Source organism: Macaca nemestrina, chromosome 15, assembly GCF_043159975.1.
Source record: "Macaca nemestrina isolate mMacNem1 chromosome 15, mMacNem.hap1, whole genome shotgun sequence".
Taxonomy (NCBI): Eukaryota; Metazoa; Chordata; class Mammalia; order Primates; family Cercopithecidae; genus Macaca; species Macaca nemestrina.
In genome coordinates this window covers 43,475,646-43,501,013 of record NC_092139.1, presented here as the reverse complement: position 1 = coordinate 43,501,013, position 25,368 = coordinate 43,475,646, and the positions used below count along the sequence as shown (strand labels likewise).

Below are 25,368 nucleotides of genomic sequence, written 5' to 3'. Positions count from 1 at the left end.
ATAAAAAATGCATACAGTCAGATACCTAAATAGATAGTATACTCTCGAAGGCTGATTATGGGTTATTTTCCAACTTTTAAATCTTTGAGCCAGAGAGAAAGTCTACTACTTATTTAAAAATAAAGTTTTACAATCTCTCTGACAAATCAGTAGAGTTCTATTTTGTGTGTTCAAAAGTGCTGTATTCAATAAATATATCAATGTGGTGGACAAAGTAATGTTTTGCCTAAATTCCCCTTAAGTGAAGGATTTGTTACTGCAGCTGTAGGGACTACAGCTGACGGAGGTCTTTGGCTGTCGTTGCCTTTAAGGATTGCCAGAGCTGCCTGTCTGAAGTTCATGCCCCTCCTAGGAACAGCCCATGCTCAATGATTGATGTGGATATAAAAGACTGACTATCTCAGACCAACTCATGGTCATTCTGAAGAATCATCCTAGCTAGTGAGCTCCCTAAGGGGCTGACAAAGACTGCAATTGGCCTGCATCACAGCTTAGCTTCCACCTCTGCCTGCTCCTGCTTCCTGTATCACTCCCACCCACAGATGTTGGTCGTTAGTCAAATACTGCAGACTAAACTCTCAAGAAATGACATTACATACAAAGAAAACCCTTAGGAATTCATGCAATGCAGTATTTACAGAAATAGTATTATTATTCAACTATAATTTTTACCTTGCATGCTTCCAAAATAAATTTGAGGCCGCTAACAATCATCATCATATTTAACTAGCAGAAACAAACGTACGAACACAAACTTTATGTATAACAGGAAGGCTATTTTAAGTGATTAAAGTTCAACATTCCAAATAAAAATTTTAACTGATACTAACCAATGACAAACTCTATCTCAGTAAAAATATGTTCTGGCTTTTGCATCTATGTGAGCACACATATAAGAAAATCAAAAGTAGAGAATACTTATGCATATAGTTGTGGGTGTGACAGTGGTGGCAGTGGGTAGGTTGTTAGGGCTGTGTGCAGCTTTGAGAAGGAAGAGATGAATTTAGAGGCTCTTACTCCTCTAAATGGAAAAAGAGAGTATGATACACAAGGACACAGGACTACTGAGGGAGAAAAGTAATCATCCATTTATCCTGTGGTTTCTGTTTTGAGATGGCCAGTACGATATTAAAGGTACTAAGTGAATGGAAAACAAGCAAGGGGAAATGATAACTGTTATACTATTAGCTAGAAAACTGTCTAAGGTCATTGAGTATAGTAGGGAATGGCAAGATACAAATCCTTATTTTGTAACCTGCTATCTAGTTATGGGATCAGATTCCATATCCACTACTAGCTCATAAGGGTACCCTTGTGGCAGCTGAAGACAGACAAGGGCGTGGCTTCTTCATTTCCAAGGGTGAAACCTCAGGACTACTTCGTGAATGTCTTTCATTCACTAGAGTCTTGATAATGCTGGAGACTTCAAGAGTCTGGGAGGTCAGTAGGCAACTGGGAAGTTTAAGTTGAACCGCCAAATATCATTGCAAACTTCAGCCCAAACATCACTCAACACAAAGGCTTGTCATCTCTTGGTCCAAAAATGCGCTATATGTTTGTCATAATCTGTCAGTTTTCTTAACTGGGCAAGCCCAAGCTTGCTATTAGACAATAAACACTTTGATGCCCAGTCTGAGTTTTTGTCCCAGCTCAGGAAAGGCAAGGGGACAGCCAAGGCAGACTGGTTCAGACTTGATCAGGGCAGCTCAACCAGCAACTGGCTTACTAGTCAACTAGCAAAGTGAGCATGAAAAGGTCCAGGAATCCTTCTTCCCCTGGGCCTTAAATTGTAAATCAGACAGCAGCCAAGGAGAAGCTGGGTGGTCAGAAGCTTCGTGGAGCCTACCCCCACGAAGACTCCTTCCAGGGAAGGCCCAGCAACCCCAGGCTAGAGGAGTCTCTGTGGACACCAGAGACCATTGCTGGGCTGGCGGATTGAAGGATGACCACTCAGAGGTCACAGATAAGGGGTTATCTAGATCCTTGCTATTCAGAGTGGTGGGAGGGCCAGCAGCAGCAGCATCACTTGGGAGGTTGTTAGACTTGCAGAATCTCAGGACACAGCCAATTGAATCTGAATCTGCATTTTAATTCACAGGCACATTAAAGTTTGAGAAGCACCGGTCCAGGTGGTGGCAAAGCAGCCAACCCGATGTTCTGCTTCTCAGCCCCTCCTCCTCCCCACCTCTGCTAGCCTCTTAAGCAAAGCTCAATCCTGCAATGGTCCTGAACAAAATTTCTGCAAATCCCGAGTGCTGGGGGAGAGGGCGTGCAGGAGCTGCCCCCGCCGGGGACCGCTGGGAGTAAGCGTGACTGGATTGGTCGCCTGCTCCAGCTCCCGGCTCCTGCACCCGGAGTGTAGACACGCCCCCCGACCCTCCCCCTCACCTCCACCCCCGGCCGCAGCTACCGCCTGCCTCCCGCCGGCTGCAGCGAAAACCCGGAGCAGCTGCGTGCGCTCATGGACAGTCCTCCGAGGAGCGAAGCCGGGCAGCTGGGCATGCTCAGTAACTGGGGGAGGTTTGGGTGGAGAGTAGAAAGCTGTGGCTCTGCCTCCCACCCGCTCCCGCTGGCCCCCGCCCCCCTTGCCCCTACCCAGCCCGTAGTAGTTCCCCAGCGTGCGCCCGGGGAGACCGGGAACATGGCGCTGGGAGCGCTGTAGCAGCTGAGAAGGGGCTGAGGCACCGCCGCTTCGCTGACAGCCGGCCACCAGGTAGGCAGGCGCGCCTGTCGGGGCTGCCTGGGTGGGTGTCCGCGCGAGGAGAGGCGCCTGCGGGGATGCGCGCCGCTGGTACCCGGAGCATCTCGCTTTGACGGGAGAGGATGCGAAGAGGACCTCTGTGACAGCGCGATCATGCATCTCCTAGGAGATGCAAAGGCTAGGGACCTGCTGCCTGGAGGGTAGGGATAGGGGACCGCCCACCCCCAACCCTTGCGCTACTATCCAGCCTGGGCTCTCTACGGGTCAAATAAAGGATAGTTCCATTTTGCTGGGCGGGAGGGCGTGGAGGAGAACCCCGGATTCCAGCCCTGAGATCCTGCTGGTACCCCGAACCGCTCGCAAGCCCAGCACCAGTTCTTTGTGTGTATACTGCCGCGCACACCCTGGGGGTGTCACGGCGCTGCTTTTCCCGAGGAGTGCTGGACATATTGCCAGGGCAGGATTCCCGTATGGTTTTTGTCTTTTGGCAGGTGTGGACTGGAGGATGCAATAGCTGAGCCTTTATGGGGCTGTGTTTTCCTTTGTTATTTGTGTGTGTGTGTGTGTGTGTATGTGTGTGCGCGCGTGTGTGTGTGTGCGCGCGCGCGTGGTGGGTTGTAATGGAGAGAGAGAGAGAACTTCTGCTTGTGGGCACCCTTGTGGGCAGGGCGTGGAAGAGGATCTCGGTTCCAAACTCTTGTCAAAATTGTGTGCCATGTCAGCCTCCTAGAGGGTAAACTTGAGAAGTCCAGGGATCATCACTGCTCAGTTTGGAGGATAAGCGCGATCGCCCTTCTTGAAACCGTGTGTGTGTGTGTATATGGAGCTTTCAACTCGGGCTGAGTTAATTTGTCAACATTAGATATCAATTAAGGAAACCTGAATCGCTGAGGCTATTTATGGTGATCTTTTTATGGCCAGAATAATAAACAAAAAGAAAAGTTGGCACAAAGCCAGAGGAAAGTGTCATTGTTAATAGTTGATGACAGCTTGAAAGACTGAACACACTTTTAGGGAAATCAGGAAACCTGGCATTCTACAGAGTTCTACCAAGATATAGCCACAGGGTCTTAGGTAACTCACAAAATCTCTTAGTGCAACCGCTTCTCTTTTGGGGCTTGGAGGCTGTAGACACTCTTTTTCTTACCTGATACAGATGGACAAGATGCTTTTTAGAAGCCCCTCCCACACAAGAATTATATGAAAATGACACCCTATAATAACAGCTCTGCCACCTTAGATTTGTGTATCTGTTATATTCAATAGCACAACAACTCAATGTTGGGGAGAAATGTAAACAGGTTAGTTAGGGAGAAAGGTAAATTTAAAGTATGGGTTTATCTTTTGCTTTATAATATAAAGGATAGGCATCTTGGATATGAAGTTTGGAGACAGTTTCCTCTGCACTCGCGCTATTTATTTTTATAGTCTTGTTAGGTGGCGAGAATGAGTCAGTATCATCAAAATGAAGTGGAGGAATACATAAGGAAAATGCATTTAAGTAAATCAAAGCCATAAATGTCCAATCTGATGATAACACCTTGACTTGGAATACATATGTGCAAGGCAGGTGCACTGCTAAATGGAAGCAATAGAAGCCAATGGCAAGTTCCTGGGTAATGCTGACCTTAGACTAAAAATCGTGTGTTCTTCTGTGAATAGGTAGAGATTGTACTAGGTCTCTGCAGCTTGTTATTTTATTAATAATGTGAGTTTTAATTGCTATTAATTAGATATCAATTGAAAATTGATATCTAAGCATTGAATCAGTTAATATCTAAGCACTGAAAATCTAGTCTGGCAGTGCCTTTCCACTCTGTCAGGGCCTGCTGAAATGCTGTAGGTATGGGAGGCAGGCATTTGAAATCTGACTCTTCTGTGTTTAGCTTTGTGATTCTGGGAAAATTACTTAACTTTCCTAAGCCTCACTTTCCTCACTTATAAAACAGTCCTGGGAATAGTAAGACCTACCTAGATGAGTAGATGTATGGATTACTCATAATTTAAATCACCAGGAAAATGGTGATGACCATTATGAGTAAGAGGGAAATGGATATTTACTGAATCTATACTATGTGTCCTATATAATGATTCAGGCTCAGTTAATTCCCTTAAATTTCCCAACTATATTAGTTTCCTAGGGCTATTATAACAAGTTACCAAAACTGGGTGGCTTAAAACCACAGACATTTATTCTCTCATAGTTCTGGAGGCTAGAGGTCCAAAATCAAGGTGTTGGCAAGGCCGTGCACCCTCCAAAACCTCTAAGGGAGGATTCTTGCTTGCCTTTTCCAGCTTCTGGTAGCCCCAGGTATTCCCTGGCTTGTGGCAGCATAACTCCAATCTCTGCCTCTGTCTTCACATGGCATCTTCCTCTCTGTCTCTGTCCCTGTGTCCAAATTTCCCTCTTCTTATACGGACATCATTCATAGTGGATTTAGGACCTGTTCCTTATTCAGTATGACCTCATGTTAACCAGATTACATTTGCAAAGGCCTGACTTCCAAACGTCATATACACAGGTTCTGGATGGGCATGAATTTTTGGGAGACACTCTTCAGCCCAGTACACCAACATCCCTCTGAACTGTGTTTAATGACCACATTAACATTATGTTAGCATAAGAGCAGAAGGTAAAGATAGAGTAGCATAGGTTCAGAAAATACTTTAAAGATTATTTAAAGGAACTAACCTATTTGAGGCTTTATATACACAACCATGGTAGGGAAGAGCAGGGTTCAAAGGTACCTCACTTATACATGTCACTTACCTGGGAGCCACGACAACCCAGGACCTGGGTCTTCTAGAGTATCTCAAACATACTCTGTCCCCAAATGATTTGTTGATGTTGCCTTCCATCCTTTTTGCGGCCCTTCCAAGCAAATGCAAAACAAACAAAATGCATTAAACAACAAAAACAATAATAGCAACAAAGATAAGCTAACAACTTTCTAGTCCTTCTTAACCTGGTAAATGGCACCACTATCCATGGAGTTGCTTTAACCAGAAACCCAACCAGAATCACCTTTGACACCTCCATTCTCTTGACCCTCCACATTTAAAACCATCATATAGTCTCATAAATGCTATTTTCTATATAGATCTCTAAATACATCTTAATAAATTCTTTCTATCCCCGCCACCACCACTATCAAACTTCAAGCTACCATCTCTTACCTGGACCACTAGTATAACTTCCTAACAAGAACCTTGGTTCCTTGCCTGGCTCTTCTAATCCTTCATGCAGAGCAGATAGGATAATGTCAGTTCCCTACATAAAATACCACCCACATACCTGGGACAGATTCCAGAGACTCCTAGAGCCTTTGGTACTTGGCCAGCCTCATCTTGTGCATCTCTTCCTCTTGATGCTGTCACACTGACCTTCTGTCTGTTTCTGAACATCCCCAACCATCTTCCCTCTATATTTTACCAGTGTGGGTCATACTCATCCCTTGGGCTTCCTTGACCTCTCTTCCCCACCAACCCAACTCTCTCATCATCCTTTTACTTTTATTCCACACACTTATTCCAGTTTGCAATTGCCTGTTTGTTTGTTTGGCTATGTCTGTAAGCTCTATAATGGCCATTTATTTTATGTCTTATATGCAGAAGGTCCTCAATAAACATTTGGCGAATGAGTGAAGGAACGAATACTCTGCCTCATAGCATTTTCCTGTGCCAACTTAAAGATCTGATTTTTAGAAGGTTTTTTTTTTTCTAGTGTAGAAAGAGCAATTTAGAACCTTATTCTGACTTCAAAAGGGGAGTATTCTTGGCTTTAACAAATGCATCTTTTAAGAACTGATTTAGGCTAGAAGTTAAGAATTGAGTCAAAATATTTTTTTGGCAACTGAGGTTTTTGTAAAAATACATCAATCAGTCAACAAATATTCTGCAAATATTTATTGCATGTGTATATTTGCCATGCTAGGCCCTTGGAAGACAATGGTGAGCTAGACTTTCAGTCTTCTGGAAATTTATAGTAAACAATAATTAATAATCATTATGTATAATAATAAATAAATAATACACTTAATTATTTGTTGAGCTTCTGTTATATGCCAGTGTCTGTTCAGTTCCTGTCCATAATCATCACTATAGCCCTCTAATCTTTCCCAATAACACAGAACCCCACACTTACTAGGAGCACAACAAATATTTTGTGAATTAATGATTTGTTGGTACTATTATCCTGATCTTTTGAAATAGGAAATGTATGCTTATCTGGGGAAAAAGGTATCTGCTCATATATAGAAGAGCATGCAATTGCTTTCTCACTATATATTTTATATATATTTTAAATAAAACATTTATTTAAATAAAACATAAAAAATGTTTTATTTTAAAATCATCCTGGCCATTATCTCTGGAGTTAAATTAGGAGACAAATTATTCTTTATGTGGCAACAAGTTGCTGGTGTGTTTCTGTCAAAATTCTGAATTGTTTTATTTTGTTTAATTGTTTTAATTTGTCCTGTTTAATCCAAGTGAGAAGTGACTTAATGTCTCTCATTCAGAGCCCTTTTTGTAGTTTTGAATAGTAAGACTGAGTGCCCAAAGAAAATGAATGTAGTTCAGCAGAGGGACACGTGTTATGTTTTAGATTTCTAAAGTGGCTTCAATTTCAGGTCTTTATATTCATCTCATAAAAGGGTGATTTAAAAAAAATAGTAAAATAGTATTTAATGCCTATGCTTAAGTGAAGCTTCTCATATAAGTAACCAAAAATTAGACAGTGTGTCTTGATTTTGTTTAAAAGTGATGGATACACCATGGGATCAATTAAAACCTAAAGGAACTGGTATGAAATTTCAGTAACGTTGTTTGTTATAAAATACATGTTCAAAAATCGATGGCCACCCTAAATGCCAGTGTTTTATTAACTAAAAAGTAGAAGGGAAAATGATTCTATTCATGAATTAACTAATATATAAATTGAGTAGGAACAATAGAAAACGTACATAAAATACTTGTGAATAATAAGAAATATATAAAAGCCTTTGTAGAAAGCTATACAATTTTACTCAAACCAATAAACTGAGAAGCAAAAAAAGAAAGATATACCTTATGCTTTGGTAGAAAGATGAATATTATGAAACGGTTATTTTTCCCAGATCAATTATATAGTTTTATTACATTGGGATTTGGGAGAACCTTACAAAATGATTCTAACATCCATCTGGAAGAATCACTATATAAAAATAAAAGAAAACTTTTCCAAAGAATAGTAGTGGTGGTGGGGAAGGTGAGTGGTGGTGGTAAGATGGGAGGTGGTGGTAAATACAGGTGGTGTGGGGAGTGGAGTTTTGGGGATGGTGGAGGTGGGGGAAGTTTGACGGTAGAGATGAATACATGAAGGTGGTGGATGAGGTGGTATGGATGGGGGTGGTGGGTGGTGGATGTGGGTGGTGGGGTGAAGGTAGGTAGATGGGAGTGGTAGTGGTAATGGGTGCCATTGTTGAAACAAAAATAAATTTGATCATTGAACTACAATCATTATAGCAATGTAGTACTGGTGTAAGAATTGATTAATAGCTCAGTGGAGTAGAAGAGCCTGGAAACAGATTTAGGTCATTCTTAGAACCAGAAATATGACAGAGAAAGCATTATGAACCAGGGAGGAGTATTTGACGAAAACGTCATGGAACTTGGCTAAGTGTATAGAAAGCATTCAACTAAGAACCTCTGTTTACATGACCCTCCAAACGAAATTCCACATAAATTTTAAGTTTTTATGCAAGGTGGAAAACAAAGCTAGAATAAAATATTTAACTAACTTTACGGGAAGTACTTTTTAAATATAAAATCAATGGGAAGAATCACAAAGCAAAATAAAGATTTGAATATATTTTAAACTTTCATATGCAGAAATGCATGCATTTTAAAGCAGAACAGAATCATGGAAAACAATATTGACATCAAACGTGATATGACAGTTCATGATAGCCTTGAGGAACTCTTGCAAATCAGTGAGTAAACAATAGAATAGCACCCCAAGAGAATTGTCCAAATATCTGAATGCATAATTCAAAAGGAAGAAATAAAAGACCAATGCACACATTTAATAAATGTTATTACTATTAATCACAGAAATGCAAATTAAAATAAAAATGAGGTGCTGTGTTTTATGTATTAAATAAGTAAAAAATACAAAAAATAAACTCAATACTGGCAAGGATGCAGTGAGAAGGACAATCTCTTTCATTACTTGTGGTGGGAGGGTTACATAATACAGCCTTCCTACAGAAAAATTTAAAAATACTTATCAAAATGTCTGCCAGGCACGGTGGCTCATGCCTATAATACCAGCACTTTGGGAGGCCAAGGCAGGTGAATCACTTGCGGCCAGGAGTTTGAGACCACCCTGGCCAACATAGGAAAACCCCTTCTCTACTAAAATACAAAAAAAAAATAGCTGGGTATGGTGGCACACTCCTGTGATCTCAACTTCTTGGGAGGCTGAGGCAGGAGAATTGCTTGAACCTGAGAGGTGGAGGTTGCAGCAAGCCGAGATCGCATTACTGTGCTCCAGCTGTTTATTAAAATAAACAGCTGTAATTGAAATTAAAATGAATGACATTAAAATTAAATGAAATTTTAAAAAATTGTCAAAAGCTTTTAAAAGTTCTAATTATTTGATGTGCTATTCCGCTTGCTTTTTATTTTATGTTTGCTTTTGTCTTTGGTAAGGAAGTAGATGCAGGTAAAATTGTGTATTATAATATATTTCATAGTAATAAATATTAAAAAGAACCTATATAACTAGAACTTGGGAGCTTGGTAAAGATATTTAAGGTCCCAAGATAACAGACTACTATATAGGTATTAAAATTAATCATTTTGAAGATTATATAGTGACATGAAACAACCTTCACCACAATTTTAAGTGGAAAAAAACAAAATGCACTACTACATATATTGTATTGTTAATACGTGTTTTGTGAAATGAAAACGTCATGCAAGTATATTAAAAAAAAACAGAACAAATTCAAAAGTTAGGCAATCTCTAGTGGTAGAAGTATGGATGGCTTTTATTTTGTTATACTTTTCCAAATTTTAAAAAATGTAGTAGGTCGGGCGTGGTGGCTCACACCTGTAATCTCGCCACTTTGGGAGCTTCAGGCAGGTGGATCGCTTGAGCTCAGGAGTTTGACACCAGGCTGAGCAACATGGCAAAACCCCTTCACTACAAAAAATACAAAAGTTAGCTGGGCATGGTGGTGCATGCCTGTAATTTCAGCTACTCAGGTGGCTGAGGTGGAAGGAATGTCTGAGCCCATGAGGTGCAGATTGTAGTGAGCCAAGATTGCGCCACTGCACTCCAGCCTGGGCGACAGAGTGAGGCCCTGCCTTGAAAAAAAGGCAAATTAGCCAATGATGTGTTGTTTTATGAATCAGAAAAAAACCCACTATTTTACAAATAAGCAGTGATATACATTTAGGTTGTAATTATTCATTTATGTAACAAACATTCATTGATTCTCTCTTGTGTCAGGGGCTCTGCCAAGTGTATCAGCAATGACTTTTAGATTGCATGCAAATGAAGGAAACTGCCTAACTCCAGCAAAAGGAATTTACTAGAAGGATATCAGGTAGCTAAAAGAATTGCCAGGAATTTGGCTGAGGGTAGGGAATCACACACACACACACACACACACACACACACGCACGCGCACACACACACACATCCCAAAACAGCTTGGAAGCAGACGAAGCTAGTTAGCTCCAGGTCTAGATATCAGGAGCTTTGGAAGAGACTCTAGCCAAGAATGACTTGTTCTGAGCTTGACCACAGTCCACTGGTTGCTATGCTTGGGGTTCTTCCCCTACACCCAACCCACTGGGCATAGGATAGGAGTGGGAGTACCTTGATTAGTAGGCCCACTACCCTTTTCCAGTGAAAGAAACACAAGAGATGTGATGGGTGCTAAAAAACCAAAACCAAACCAAAACAAAAAAAGACAACAGAAATGCCCATTACCCTAGGACTTAGGGGCAAACAGGGTTGAATACCAGTCATCCCTCTCTTCCCTTCCCACAGGAAACATTTGCTATGACATGGGGGTTTAACTTAAGGTTCATGGTGTAATGTTCACTGTGATGTGCATCATTGAAGGTACAATATGGGTGCCCCACACAGAACGTACTTTTTCCTCTTGGAGCCAGCAGTGACATGTCAGGAAGAGTGTGGCTTTTCAGCTTGATCCTCATATACCAGCAGGAATTTTGAAAGGAAGGTCCCATTTTCTCAGGTAAGAGAAAATCCTAGAAAGTTATAATCTGAAAGAAACAGTAAAGCAGAAGCAAGAGATATAATTTGGAAATAGATCAGGCACCAACACGGGTCTGGCCTTCTTTTCTGAATGATCTTACATTCAGCAAGCCCAATAGTCATGTTTGAGTTTAGTTCACCATGAATATGGCCCTCTTGGTTCAATTAGCTTTGGTTAATAAAGTTATTATTAACTAAATATGAAAAGATCATACTCAGATCAGTGCATATTCTTACTGTAGCTCTCATGATAAATAGGAAATGTCTGTGGCTGTCCAGGTAACTTAACAATCATGTTGTTGCTTTTATAACTCTTTATAAACTTTTCTGTGAAGAAAGATGATTTGTAAGTGGAAGAGAAAAAGGAGGTAATTGTTCTTCACTTGCACTAAAAACAGGACAGAAAAAATAATCTTAAACTAGCAAGAGAGGTACCTGTACCGGTCCCTGCATATTAGAGGGCTCTGCTACTCTGTACTCCAACTTCTCATCACCTGGACAGCCCTGCTCCTCTGCAACAAAGACCCCACGTTTCCCCTGGAGCCCTTTGCCTCCCTCTGAGTCTTGCTCTGCGTAGCTGGGACCTTGGAATTCACTGCTCATGGGGCTCCTGGGCCCCATGGGGGCTGAAAAAAGACTGTTGGTGGGAGGTGTAAATGGAGCTTGGACTTGTGGACTTTGTAGTCTCCACACAGGTGCTGAAGGCCATGGTTGAAAGAGGAAGGGATGGGGAGGGGACCAGAGACTGGGTCTCCTTGCTTTGCTATGTTCCCAAATTTAAGTATTCTAAATTTAAATCTGGCTTCTAGGTTGTTAGGAAGGGATTATTTGTTAAGCCAGGAAGATATAACACGTTTAAATTAACATTTTTTAGCATGATTTATAGTATTTAAATATTGAGATCTGTAATATGTGGGACTCCTTTTGTACTCTTGTCTCTCAAATGTTAGGATCAGGCCTGCTCAGGTAACTGTTTTAGAAAGGTACCACTCAATTGTTGAGACGCACATGCATAATTAGCTAATTGTGCAATGGCAATGTAGATGATAAGAAAAATATACTTTTTGTGATTATAGCTAACATATTGAACAAGATGTGTTAAGCCCACATCCAAGTGTTTTACCTGTGTGTATTAATTAGTCTTCATAAGAGCCCCATAAAATAGGTCACTCAAGGCAAAATATCATTCAGCTAGATAGAATCAAGAAGCCCCGGATCATCTGAATCCAAAGGCCATAAACACTGTGGTATACAACAATTCAATGGATAAGAAAAGTTTTGTTTGAGGTCCTTGAACCTCCAATAATTTAAAAGTCATTGGATTAATCAACCCACTTTGACTCTCCAATACTGTCAAATCCTCAGATTCAGCATTCCTGTTCGTGTAGATTTCCTCATGAAAAGGGAGAGTAAATGCATGGACTGCCTTGCTGTGTTTGGTATTATGATTAACTGAATGTTCCAAACCAAAAATCAATATTTCGTTGCTTGTATAAGAAGCAAATTTAACTTACCTTTTTAAACAGATGTCCAGTTGTGGGATTTCCTTTGCTAATTTTCAACGGAATTGCCATTGTGTCATTGATGATAAAGGTAAATTGGCCATAAGGTAAATTGGCACTGGTTCATGCCCCTACTACTCTTCTATTACCCTATTGTCCAACTGAACCAAGAAGACTTTCTGCAATCGATATTGGTTCCATCACTCTTTTGATAACAACTTACATAATGGGAGAAGAAAAGGAGGAAGGGAGGGAAGGGGAAAGAGAAAAACACACAGAGAGAAACTCCCACCTTTGGTTCCAAATATGAGATCTCTGATAGACACAACAGTTATTAGCTTCATTTCCAATTAAAATTCAAGGTTGGCATACGATTAAGAAATTATTTAGCTGTTTTCTAGTGGGAACTTCCTGTGTTTGTTTCTAATGGTCACTGGAATCGTGCAAATGGTGTTTGTATAATACTGATTTTTTAGCTAATTGTTTTTAGCTGTCAGCTCTGTTGCCCCCTTATTTTATAGCTACATTACAGTTTACTGACCCAGGAAGTGAACTTCCTGAAAGAATAGAACATTTACACTTTATTTGTTTAAAAGAAAGATTCTTCCTCTAAAGTAGGAACAGTTGTTATGTGGGTATGATTTAACTTCTAAAAATAAGAACACTGATGGAGCAGGGGGATTTAAAAAAATTTTACAGAAACACAACTTAGAGTTTTTCTCATCCTGGTGGTTTTTAGGACAATGTTCTCTCTTCTTTAGGTATTAGAGATAGGGAAACAAATAAAAAAAAGAATTTGCCAATAATATTTGAATAATAGTTATTCATGCCTTAAGTAGTGGTTTAATCCTTTTTGAGAGTTTTTAAGATAACAGCTACCTACCTGCAAGTTGTGTGCTATCTCTTTAGGACTCCAAGTAGAGTCTACTCTTCTCCCACCCTCACAGCCAAGCGGTATCTAAATTGCAACTTGGTTGGGCACGGTGGCTCACCTCTGTAATCCCAGCACTCTAGGATCACCTGAGGTCAGGAGTTCGAGACCAGCCTGGCCAACGTGGTGAAACCCTGTCCCTACTAAAAATACAGAAAAATTAGCTGGGCATGGTGGCGCACGCCTGTGATCCTAGCTACTCGGGAGGCTGAGGCAGGAGAATTGCTTGAACCCGGGAGGCAGAGGTTGCAGTGAGCTGAGATTGTGCCACTGCACTCCAGCCTGGGCGACAAAGCAAGACTCTGTCTCTAAATAAATAAATAAATTGCAACCTAAAAAACACTTTTTGCATGTGCCCTTCCCTGTCTCCACTGCCACTCCCCTTTGCATCTCTCAATTAGATCTTGTGTCAGCCTCCTATCTCTTCTCTTTCATTCCTACCCCCAAAATGATCTTCTGTTATCTGAGTATCACCCCTTCATTGAAAAGTTTCCGTCCAGCTACCACCTTCTCCCACCCCACCCCTATCCCAAAATCCTCCCACATGGTTCTGGATTGTTCCTCTCAAACAGACATCACAATGTTTTGTAGATTTTTTTTTAAACTTAACTCCCTTCTTGCACTAAACTGGGAACTCTTCTAAAGCAGGCATCTTGTTTCTTCATCTTTGTATCCCCAGCACCTGGCTTTACACCTACACATGTTAGGTCTTTAATAAATGACTATGGATGAATGGATATTACCCAGGCTAAAAAATTTGAATACGAATGAGAAAGGGTGGTGCCATGATTTAAAGGGCCACTCAAGGCAAAATATCATGCAGTTAGATAGAGTCAAGAGGCAGAGTCAAACCCTGTATCATCTGAATCCAAGACCATCAAAGCTATGGTATGCAGCAACTCAGTGGATAAGAAAAGTTCTGTTTGGGGTCCTAAACAAAAGTTGGCTAATCTAAAATTAACTAATCTGAAAGTTATCTCATCCATTTTCTTTAAAAATACACAAACTAGTTTCACACTAATATTAGTTTTCTATTTTCTGTGAATAAAAAAGAGGCAGAGAGAAAGATTAAACCCTCTACCTGTTTCTGGTTGGAGAAAGACAAATATTCCAATATTGGATGTGGATATAAGGTGGAGATTCTAAACACATGGAAAAGAGAGAAAGTGATGAAGCAAACTATAAGCTGAGAGCCGGCTTCCCAACAATAGAGCAAATAAACTGAGCTTCTTGAAAAACATTGAGAATAATTATTTGATTGCTAGATGCAGCTTAACACCTACTGCTCTATTGTCCCAAACCTGGTATGAATATGCCTAATTGGTGGTGTGATTCCTGCTCAAATATCACTTGATTTGTGTAGTGAAAGGTGGGGTTTTATATGGTTCTGCCCAAGTCTTCGGCACCAATGTTTCCATAGCAACAGATGCACTATGAAATGAGGAAGAAATCAGAAAGTTTGGGAGAGAAATAAATCAAAGTGAGTGATCCCAGCAAGGGGTTCCCCAGGGTGAGTCCCAAGGGCTTTTCAGACTTCTGGTCAGATATGTTTACGGCAGAATTCTCGGAGATAGAGGATTCTAGGATGATAAATGCCAGGGATTTTTTAAAGCAATATATGGGTACTATCTATGACAGCAGTTACCTTGCGTGCTTCAGCTTGGATTTCTAAGGCAAGGTCCTGTGTTGGGATATTAGGAGTCTACACTCGTTGAAAGAATCACTTACCATTTAGAGCCTACTAATCCCTAGGTAACAGGATATGAAAACTGGAGATTTTTACTGTCTTTTAAATCGAATTGAGCTATTCTTCTAAAGTTGGAAGGTGTAGAACACTGTGAATTCTATTAGGTACTAAATATTTGACTATGTCAATTTAGAGCAGTATCTAATTTTGTGGTATAAATGTGTTCTGTTTAACACAGACAGTGTGAAATTTCCCAGAAAAAAAAATCTAGATTTCTGGCTTCTCTTATTCAAAAAATCACACACACAAATACACACACATACACATAGTTGCAAAATTTGTCAACACTGACCATGTTTCTTCATGACAATCATATGCTGTAGCTGAGTAGCAGCTGCCTCTAACATGGATTGGTCATGGAGTCTTCACTTTGTCACAGTCCCCATCACTCCCTACTGCCTATAATCAGGCCATTTTAATTGTTTATATTACCCTCTTGGTCATTAAAGTATTGAATTTATTACCTTTGAATTTGAGTGAGTATTGCTCTATATTTTTTGCATCGTTTTATCCTTATATATTGTACCTTCTTAATCTCGCTTTCCAAAAATGTGGACCAACTTATTTAATAATTTAAATATAAGGCAAGTGACATTTTAGAAAGATGCATTTAAAAAATTTTATCCTAGAAAACAAATTTAAAAGTAAGACTTTATGCTGGTATGAAGTTTATTTAAAAGCAAAGAGTTTAGAGATATTTGGTGAAAACATTTGCATAGTTAGATAGGCTTCTGCAACTACTTTTTCAATATTTCTTTCAACACTGGACAATTTTTGAAAAAATTTCTGTTGTGTTTTATTTGAACTAAACTGAAATGGAAAAATAAATCATATGATTTATTTTTTGAGCTTGAGCTTGCTGGAGGTAGGGATTATCAAAACGCAAAAGGATGGTATCATGTTTCATATGATATTATCATCTGGAAAATATAAAACATTCACAACGCAACTGTGCCCACAGCAGTGAAGTAGAACCTTATAAATGATATGCATTCTATAGAATGGCTGGAAAAATCTCAAAATCATTATTGGAATCACCCAGGGTGACTAAGAATAATAATATCACTGTACCTTACTAAAAAATAATGAAAAACGAGTCAGATAGAAAATTCCAGAGTTGTCCCTAGAGTTTTTATTTGCTTAGGAAGGATGATAGCAGTAACTTCCCATTTCTTTTCAGACCTCAATTTTATTTTAAACACAGAACACAGTCCACCCGCTGAAAAGAATTTTCTTTTCTACAAAGACCAGGGTGTGCAATGACTGTGAATATCACTGTAAAACAGAAGAACATTTGGCTCTAAGTTACTCACTTAACTAGTCGGATTAAAACAGGATAATTGGATCTGTCTATTAGGGTGGTGTCTGTTTATGTCTGCTTTCTCCTGTGAAGGCTAGATTAAAAAATAGGAAACAGATATTACAATGAACATTCCCAACTAGTCACTCACCCATTCAGCAGCTACACCTTGAGTACTACTCTGCTTACTTCAGGTGGCATGTACCATGAGGGGGCACATCAATGAACATAGAAGATAAAAATGTTCTTCTATGAACATAGAAGATGCAAAAAGAAGGAAAGACAGGCAGGAAACAGCATAATAAATAAATGTATAGAATGCCAGAAGGTCATCAGTGCTTTGATAAAATAGAGTGGGATAAAGGAAATCAAAAGGGCTACGATGGGTGGCGGTAAAGGGCGTGATTTTAAATAGGATGGTCAGAATAGGCGTAACTGAGAAAGTGACATTTGAAGGAGGAGAGAAAATTACCATGTAGATACACATGGGACAGCATCCCAGGTAGGGATGGGGACCATTTTTGCACTGCACTCCAAATTGCATATGATTTGTCTCCTGCAAAGACTCTCACGTTTTTTCATTTGGAAGTAGAATTTTAGTGCTGGTTCAAACCCTAACCTCATTCTAATGCTGTTAAGGACACCATTACTCCAGTCCTGCCCGGTCTTCTCTAGATAAACCATAACTGCCTTTGGAAATTTTTTTTAAGAGACAAGGTCTCACTTGTCAAGACAAGGTCTCACTTGTCAAGACAAGTGAGACACTCACAAGACAAGGCCCAGGCTGATCTTAAACTCCTGGCTTTAAACAATCCTCCTGCCTTGGCCTCCCAAAGTGCTGGAATTATAGGCATAAGCCACCACACACAGCCTTCCTTTTGGATATTTAATATTTTTCCATTTTGGTTTAATTCAAATGAAGCAGAACAGGGTTTTTTTTTTTGTAATTGTCTAATGTTTAAAAAGTATGAAATTATAACACATACTAGGTACTTGATAAGTTTTTTGTTGGGTTATAGAAAGAAAAGATATGCCTCAGAGTTAGAACAATGATTGTAACAGTAACCAAATTCTTTGAACATGTATTATATGCCAGATATTGTGTTACATGTTTTATAAACACTATCTCATTTGATTCTTGCAGTGGGCTTATAAGTTAGGTGTTATCATTATTTCATTTTATGGCTAGTAAATAGATTGTGCTGCCTTGCTCTATTGATTAAAATTAATCTTCTACAAGCATAAAAAAAGGTAAAAAGTATTTTCTCAAGTTCTAAGTGTAAGTCCTTTAACTTCCTCTATTTTAGTTAGGAATCCCCCCCAGAAACAGACCTTGAGGCAAGGATTCAATAGCAAGTAGTTTACTTGGAACGTTCATGGAATACCATTAAGAGAGAAGGAAAGTAACACATGGAAGGAAAGTTTATTAGTCTGTTCTCACACTGCTAATAAAGACATACCCAAGACTGGGTAATTTATAAAGGAAAGAGGATTAATGGACTCACAGTTCCACATGGCTGGGGAGGCCACACAATCATGGTGGAAGACGAAGGAAGAGCAAACGATCATCTTACATGGAGGAAGGCAAGATTACTTGTGCATTTATAAAACCATCAGATCTTGTGAGACTTATTTACTACCATGAGGCAGTATGGGGGAAACCACCCCCATGATTCAGTTATCTCCACCTGGCCCCACCCTTGACACATGGGGATGGGGATTATTATAATTCAAGGTGAGATTTGGTGGGGACACAGCCAAACCATATCAGAAACTGTCATTCCGTTCCTGCTACTATAACAAAATACATTAGACTGGATACTTTTTAAATAATAGAAATTGATTTCTCGTAGTTCTAGAGGCTTACAAGTCCAAGATCAAGGCACCGGCAGGTTTGGTGTCTGGAAAGGGCTTCTCCTCCGCTTTAAGATGGAATCTTGTTGCTCTGTCCTCCAGGGTGAAAAGAATGAATGCTGTGTCCTCACATGGCAGAAGGGTAAAAAAAGGGATAAACTTGCTTCCTCAAGCTTTTCTATAAGGACACTAATCTCATTCATGACAGTGGAGCTCTGATGGCCTGATCACCTCCTAAAGACTCTTAATATTATTACCTTCAGGTTTAAGTTCCAACATGTGAATTTCAGAGGGACATACACATCTAAATCATAGCAGAAAAGCTGCCAACATTGGAGTATTAAAATAGAGAAACTGGGAAATGGTATAAAACTCATGCCTCCAAATCAGTCTACCCAAAGGGGAGGGAACTGAGGTATTTATACACCAACTCCCATCAGTCATTAGTTGAAGGCTGCTCCCAGAGAATGTTAATTTCTCTGTACTTCCAAGCTTCCATGATTTGGAAAAGCCCTTAGGAACACAGATACTGACTGTTGGAAGTCAGTAGGCATATGGGTGGATAGTAATTGGGCTTGCTACATCTATACCAGTTGCCTCCCTGGTCATGTGCCTGCCAAACTTCAGAGATCCTTTAGAAGTTGTTGTAAGAAAAGAAAAATTTATCTTCTTGATTGGACTATTTATTAGTGTAGATAAGAACACCCCAGGTACAGTGGGTAAAAGAGCATTGAGCCAGAGTGTTAAGTTGCTCTCAAAGTCATTTCCAAATGAACAAGATGATGTAACTATGGGTGCTCAATTGTACATAATTAAGCATGGAGCTGTTATTATAAATGCATCTAATGTTGAAAAATGAAACAGAAGTAAGGCTACAACTGACCTTGTGATGAAACAGAAAGATGAAATATTCCTGAGAGTAAATCATTTGCCCGTGTAATGTAATTGCTTTTTTTTTCTTTCTTTCTTTCTTTTTTTTTGGAGACAAAGTCTCACTCTGTTGCCCAAGCTGGAATACAGTGACAGGATCTCGGCTCTCTGCAACCTCTGCCTCCTGGGTTCAGGCAATCCTTCAACCTCAGTCTCCCAAGAAGCTGTGACTACAGGCATGCACCACCACACCTGGCTCATGTTTTTTATTTTTAGTAGAGAAGGGGTTTCACCATATTGCCCAAGCTGGTCTCGAACTCCTGAGCTCAGGCAATCTGCCCACCTCGGCTTCCCAGAGTGCTGGGATTATAGGTGTAAGCCACCATACTGGGCCTGCATTCTTGTAGGATACTGGTGGACCAGTCGTTAAGCTGTATCTTCCATGGCATTATTTGGGAACTCTATATCCCCAAAAATGTTGTTCATGCCCATGATCATTTTTAGGAATAGCTATCTTGAAACTTGGAAAAGCTGGAGAATATATAATACAAAATGATTTTGAGTCTGTCTTGCAAGAAACCACAAACCAAAAATAATTTTGCATGGAGAAAGAAGAGAATGTAACAAGTATGCTGAGAGCAGAAAGGCAAGTGTTAGTCCTCTGTATGTGTGTATAAACAGTAAATGTCAGTGAATTTTAACTGAGTGATGAAGTGCATTTGATCAGGAAAAAGTAAAGAATGGATGTTGGGCAGTTACCAGCCTGAAGTGGGATTCAAAAATAACCCAGATGGCTTTCTTGATGAGAATGTATCAGTTGAGGTAGTTTAGGATAGTAGAGACAGTGTTTTAAAATTAGCCACCTGCTTCCAACAATTGTGGAGCAAGAAGGAGATTCAAATTTGAGGTCGTATCAGTGATTGCCAATAGGATACTCAGGTTAGGCAGGCTACAAATTATTGTGCTCTGAAAAGAATCACAGTTAACCTTGGATTTGAGATACATGTTGGTTTTAAGAAACTCATCATCTTTTTTTTTTTTTTTTTTGAGACAGAGTCTCACTCTGTTGCCTAGGCTGGAGTGCAGTGGCATGATCTCGGCTCACTGCAACCTCCGCCTCCCGTGTTCAAGCAATTCTCCAGCCTCAGCCTCCCAAGTAACTGGGATTACAGGTGCCCACCGCCACACCCAGCTGATTTTTGTATTTTTAGTAGAGATGGGGTTTCACCATGTTGGCCAGGCTGGTCTTGAACTCCTGACCTCAGATGATCCACCCACCACAGTCTCCCAAAATGCTGAGATTACAGGTGTGAGCCATCGCACCTGGCCATTATATTGGTATGGACAGGAAACCTGTTTTTCACACCAGAGGGCACCATGGGTGCTAGAGTTTCCCACTTGGAGTAACAGAATATTGTTCAAAATTTCTGGTGTTCATAAATATTCTTTATTCTAAGAGAAGAAATTTGGGGAGAGCTATCAGGGCTGGAGGAAGAGTGGTGCTTAGGGGCTTTGCATCACCAACATTGAGCCTTCCTTTACCACTTTGGATTGCTCTAATTGTTGAACCTGAGTGTTACAGTTCTGCTTTTCCCTGGTTCTCATTTCAGGGCTCCTCATTCAGTTCCTTTAGATTCAGGGCCTCCATGTTACACAACTTCAGAGGACAACATTCACATCTGAGGTGATTCCACTTTTGTTGACCCTACCTTGGTCCATACTTTGTAAAATGGGTCACCTTGCTTCTTAATTATGTGTGTTTTGTTCTCTTTTTTTGTCCCATTGGACGGGAAGAGGCTAAATTTTATCTAGTTAAGTTAAAGCATCTTGCATAGCACCTTCCACGTAGAATTGCTCAGTAAATTTTTACTAAACAAATGAGTTCAATAAGAATGCTGTGACCTACCGAGACTTATGTCTCCTTTAATCCAAATAGCAGCCCCATGGGGTACATATTGCCTTCATTTCTCCTTGGAGGAGATGAGGTATAGATCAATGAATGGAAGCAGTGAGTAAAAACAACTCCATCAAGAATTTTGACATGAAGGACTAAAGAGAGTTAAGAATAGAAGGTATAGCTAGACTAGGATGTGGAGTTGACGGGCAGAAATTTATATAAAGGTCAAGGGACTTGACTTTAAAAGTTGACAGGGACGATTCAGTTGGGAAGATGGAAGGTATAGTTGAGAGTACTGTTCATTGACATTGTTGAGAAGGTCCACAGAGAAGAATCCAGAGGACGCAGAGGGAGTAGCCCTAGAGAGGACTGTTCTACTGGAACAAGAGGACAGGAGAGAGTGGAATAGACTCAGGGAGATTTGGTGGTGAGAAGTTGAAATTCCCGTCTGACATCTTTTTAATCTTTGAAGAAGGAGGCTGTATTAGTCTGTTCTCATGCTGCTAAAAAAGATATACCAGAGACTGGGTAATTTATAAAGGAAAGAGGTTTAATGGACTCACAGTTCCACATAGCTAGAGAGGCCTGACAATCATGGCAGAAGACAAAGGAGATCTAAGGGATGTCATATGTGGCAGAAGGCAAGAGAGCGTGCGTAAGGGAAGTCCCCTTTATAAAACCATCAGATCTCGTGAGACTTATTCACTATCATGAGAACAGCTGAGGCAGAGCCAGGGAAAAACCCACCACCATGATCCAATTACTTTCCACTGGGTCCCTCCAAAGACATGTGGGCATTATGGGAGCTCAAGAAGAGATTTGGGCGGGGACACAGCCAAACCATATCAGAGTCAAAGTCATTTATTGAATTTGAGGAGGAAGATCATGGTTTTCATGACAGTGGTGATAACAGAGATTTAAGTAGAGTGGAGAAGGTATGAAATAGTCTCTTCAGAAATTCAGAAAGACTGAGTCAATCAGAGACCTGAGCATTTTTATGGACTTCTGTCAGTTTGTATTAATGAAACCACAGTGGCAAGGTAAAATTCTCTAGTGCACATTTTCTTTGGATCTATCAGAAAAATAGGTTGTGGCCCAATTTAATTAGACTCTAAAGTAGGAGAGGCCTTCTGCATATAGGGGAAATCTGAGTTTTATAAAATACATTTAAAGAAAATAAGCTTTCCTTCTCCTTATTTCTAACTCTCGCTTCATTTTCATGACAGTTGATATTATGAGAAGGAAATAATGAATAGATTTTCGATAGATTAAACTTGTCTTTGCAGCTGGATGTTATGGGAAGCGGAGAGTATCTTCAACAGGATTCTTTTGTTTGAAAGGGACAGAAACCCAACTCAGAGTGGATCAAGAAAACCAGGAATTTGTTGACCTGTATAGCAGAAATATCCAAAAATACAGTTGGGTCAGGAGCTCAAAAACATTATCCTGGTGTCATTTCTTCCCCATCTTTCAGCTCTGCGTGTTTCTGTATAGGTTTCTTTCTCAGTCAAGCTCTCTTATTTTTCTGGCAACATGGACAGCCCCCCTACAGCTCTTGGGTTTAGATCCTACTGATCTCAAAATCCAGCAAAAAAATACTCTCTAGCTGAACAGTTCTAACAAAAGTCTCTGGATTGAATTTCAGTGGTTCCAATATGACCTTTGTGGGTCGTGTGCCAGTACTGGTTCCTAGTCTAATTACTGTAGCCTGCGGAATGTGTGGCTTTTGTATGCCCACCTGGGTCAAAACCCACCCCTAGAGTCAGAAATCAGAGTGGAGTTACTTTCTCCCAAACCACCTTGACAGAGAATGGGGGTAGAGAGGATGTGCAAGGATTATCAGGAGGCCATTATCAGAAGCATAGCAAAGAATGTGGTCAGTCAGGCAAAAAAAAGAAAAAAAAGTTTTTAAATGTTCATTAGAGTAGGTAAAAGTAAAATTGAGCAATGTAATTATAGTCTCCACAAAGATTTCTGACCCAGTGAAATTTCTCTGGTCACGTAGTTTGTTGGCCCTAATTTACGGGACTGATTGCATTTGAAAATATCTATCTTTCCTGGAAATGAACTATAAGTTACCAAAGACACCATACAGAGATTCTTTAGCCCTATCCTCTTGTGATCTTAGCTCTTCATCTTTGTGTCCTATTTTGCTATTGTACTGCTGCTTCTATTTTGAAACCTTGGTAAGAAATAGATTTGTGTTGGTATACTGATTTAGTCTGAAATTAAAATGAAAAATCATTTGCATATTCAGAACCTAACTTAATGGGAGGAAAATCAGTGATAAAATTGCATCCTAAACATTTCTCAGGGAAATGAACTTATAGTGAGTTAGTGAGGATATATTGTCATTACAAGGTAACATGAAATGTATGCACCCAAGCCCTCAACTTATCCTGATGCTTTCTTTCTTTGGCTTTGTCATGCAGAGTATATTTTCTCTCAGTGATTTAAATGATTTGGTATTATTTTGTCCTATATAGCTTCATGTCTTGTTAGATGAATTCAACTTTTGGACAAGACAAATTGGAAAGTAACTTTGATAGTTACTATATGTTATCAGGCCATTATTATTTAGTTGAAATGATGTCCAATACCCTTGTTTGTTTATATTTGCAGTCCTTCATGCCAGCCTGTGTTCTATTTTTACAGTGATACAGCTATTATTTTGTTTGGTTTTGGATGTTCATGCATTCTAGAGAAAGTGGAAAACTTAGAATCCTAATTAATGATTGTCTTCTGGACATCTGAGACCATGTTTCTAGTGTTTTCCATGGAATATTATCAGGTGTATACTTTATGATAATTTTCATCCATTCAGAGATTATATATTAAATTGCCTTAGGAATATTAGGGTCTGTGTGCATCTGTTCAGATATATTTGCTTTCCCTGGAATGCTTTGAATTCTTGGTTCTTGCAGATTATCAGTCTCCTCCAAGATTCATCCTTGTGAGATACTGTTCCCATGTTGATGGAGGGTGTTTCAGTGATACTCGTTAAAGCAGAGTACAAAAGACTTTATTTAGGACCATCATGATAGGTAGAGGGATTGAGCAATGAGATTTTGCAATGAGGGACAGAGATTGAGCTTAACTCTGAACACAGCATGGACAGGTAGGAATTTATATTGCCAAGGAGCAGAGTGGGAGTGAATGGAAAATTACCAAGAGGAAATATCTGGGTAAGGAGGATGGCTAAACTGACCTAATGGGATTCTTGCTTCAGACAGTCCAGGATGATCAGACATACCTGAGGAATAGTGGAAGATGAGGAATAATCTGATCAGATATGGGGAGTGATCAGATGTCAAGGTGGGGGGACTTTGCTAAACTGAGTTAGCAGGGTATTTTGTTAAAACTGGATTTTATAAGGAAATGAACAGATACCAAGGGTGTTTATTCTGAATTTGCATTTCTTCTTTTGTGTTTCTTGTTTTAAAATCCTTCTTTGATTTTACAACAGAAGGAGTTAAGTATTTGTTTTAGATAAATAAAAGCTGGATTTTATGTAACAAAGATAGCTGATGACCCCCAGTTGCTCTGTGTTCCTATGAAGAAAGTCCCAGTGCCAGAGATTGGTCATGCCTGGCCTTCACCAGGTGTGACCTCATTAACTGAGAATTGATAGCTTTGGAATTTGACATAAATCATAGAGTATGTGCAAAGGCAGTTTACGTAATAGGTAAGAGATTGGATTATGGACTTGGCAAGCATGGATTGCAGACCCTGTCCAGACCACGAGCTGTGAAAATTGGTCAAATTTATTAGTTTCTCTAAGCACTGATTTCCTAAGCATTAAAAAATATTATTAGGTACCTGGTTGGGGCTGCTGTGCGTTGCCATCATCCCCATCCAAAATATGACTCTGATTTACTTTCTACGTATTTTTTTTCACCATCTGAAATTATCTCATTTACTTATCTGTTTATTTTTTGTTGTCTTTCTTCTTCCCCAGTAAGATATCTTTCGCCCGAGATTAAGGATCTTGTCTATTTTGTTTGGCCCTCTATCTCCAGGGTCTGGCACATATTAGGAGATCACTGTTGTGTGTGTTGAAGGAAGAAATGAATGAATAAATCAGGCTTAGCATAGAAGTAGGCACTTAGTAGGTGCTCAATAAATGTACATTATGACATTTGCTGATACCTGAAGCTCTTAAATGTGTAGACTTGAAAGTCTTTCATTTGTATAGGATTTTTAAAAAAATTGTACGTATTTAAAATCATGGAAACTGAGAGCTTGAAATTGTAGTTTTGAGACTTCAATTCAGCCAAAAACTTATTATGTT

At 39.8% G+C, this 25,368-nt stretch overlaps 1 protein-coding gene across 2 annotated transcripts in view; it reads left to right on the top strand.

The window, feature by feature from the left end:
* The first annotated feature begins 2,398 nt into the window (after positions 1-2,398).
* The window catches only part of LOC105481528 (p21 (RAC1) activated kinase 5), a 301,595-nt gene continuing 278,625 nt past the window's right edge, over positions 2,399-25,368 (top strand). Inside the window, exon 1 of one of the 2 annotated variants that reach the window (XM_011741164.2) lies at positions 2,399-2,713. The gene's annotated coding sequence lies outside the window, so the exon portion shown is untranslated. The remainder of the gene's footprint in view (positions 2,714-25,368) is intronic. The other variant, XM_011741165.3, reaches the window with a different exon arrangement.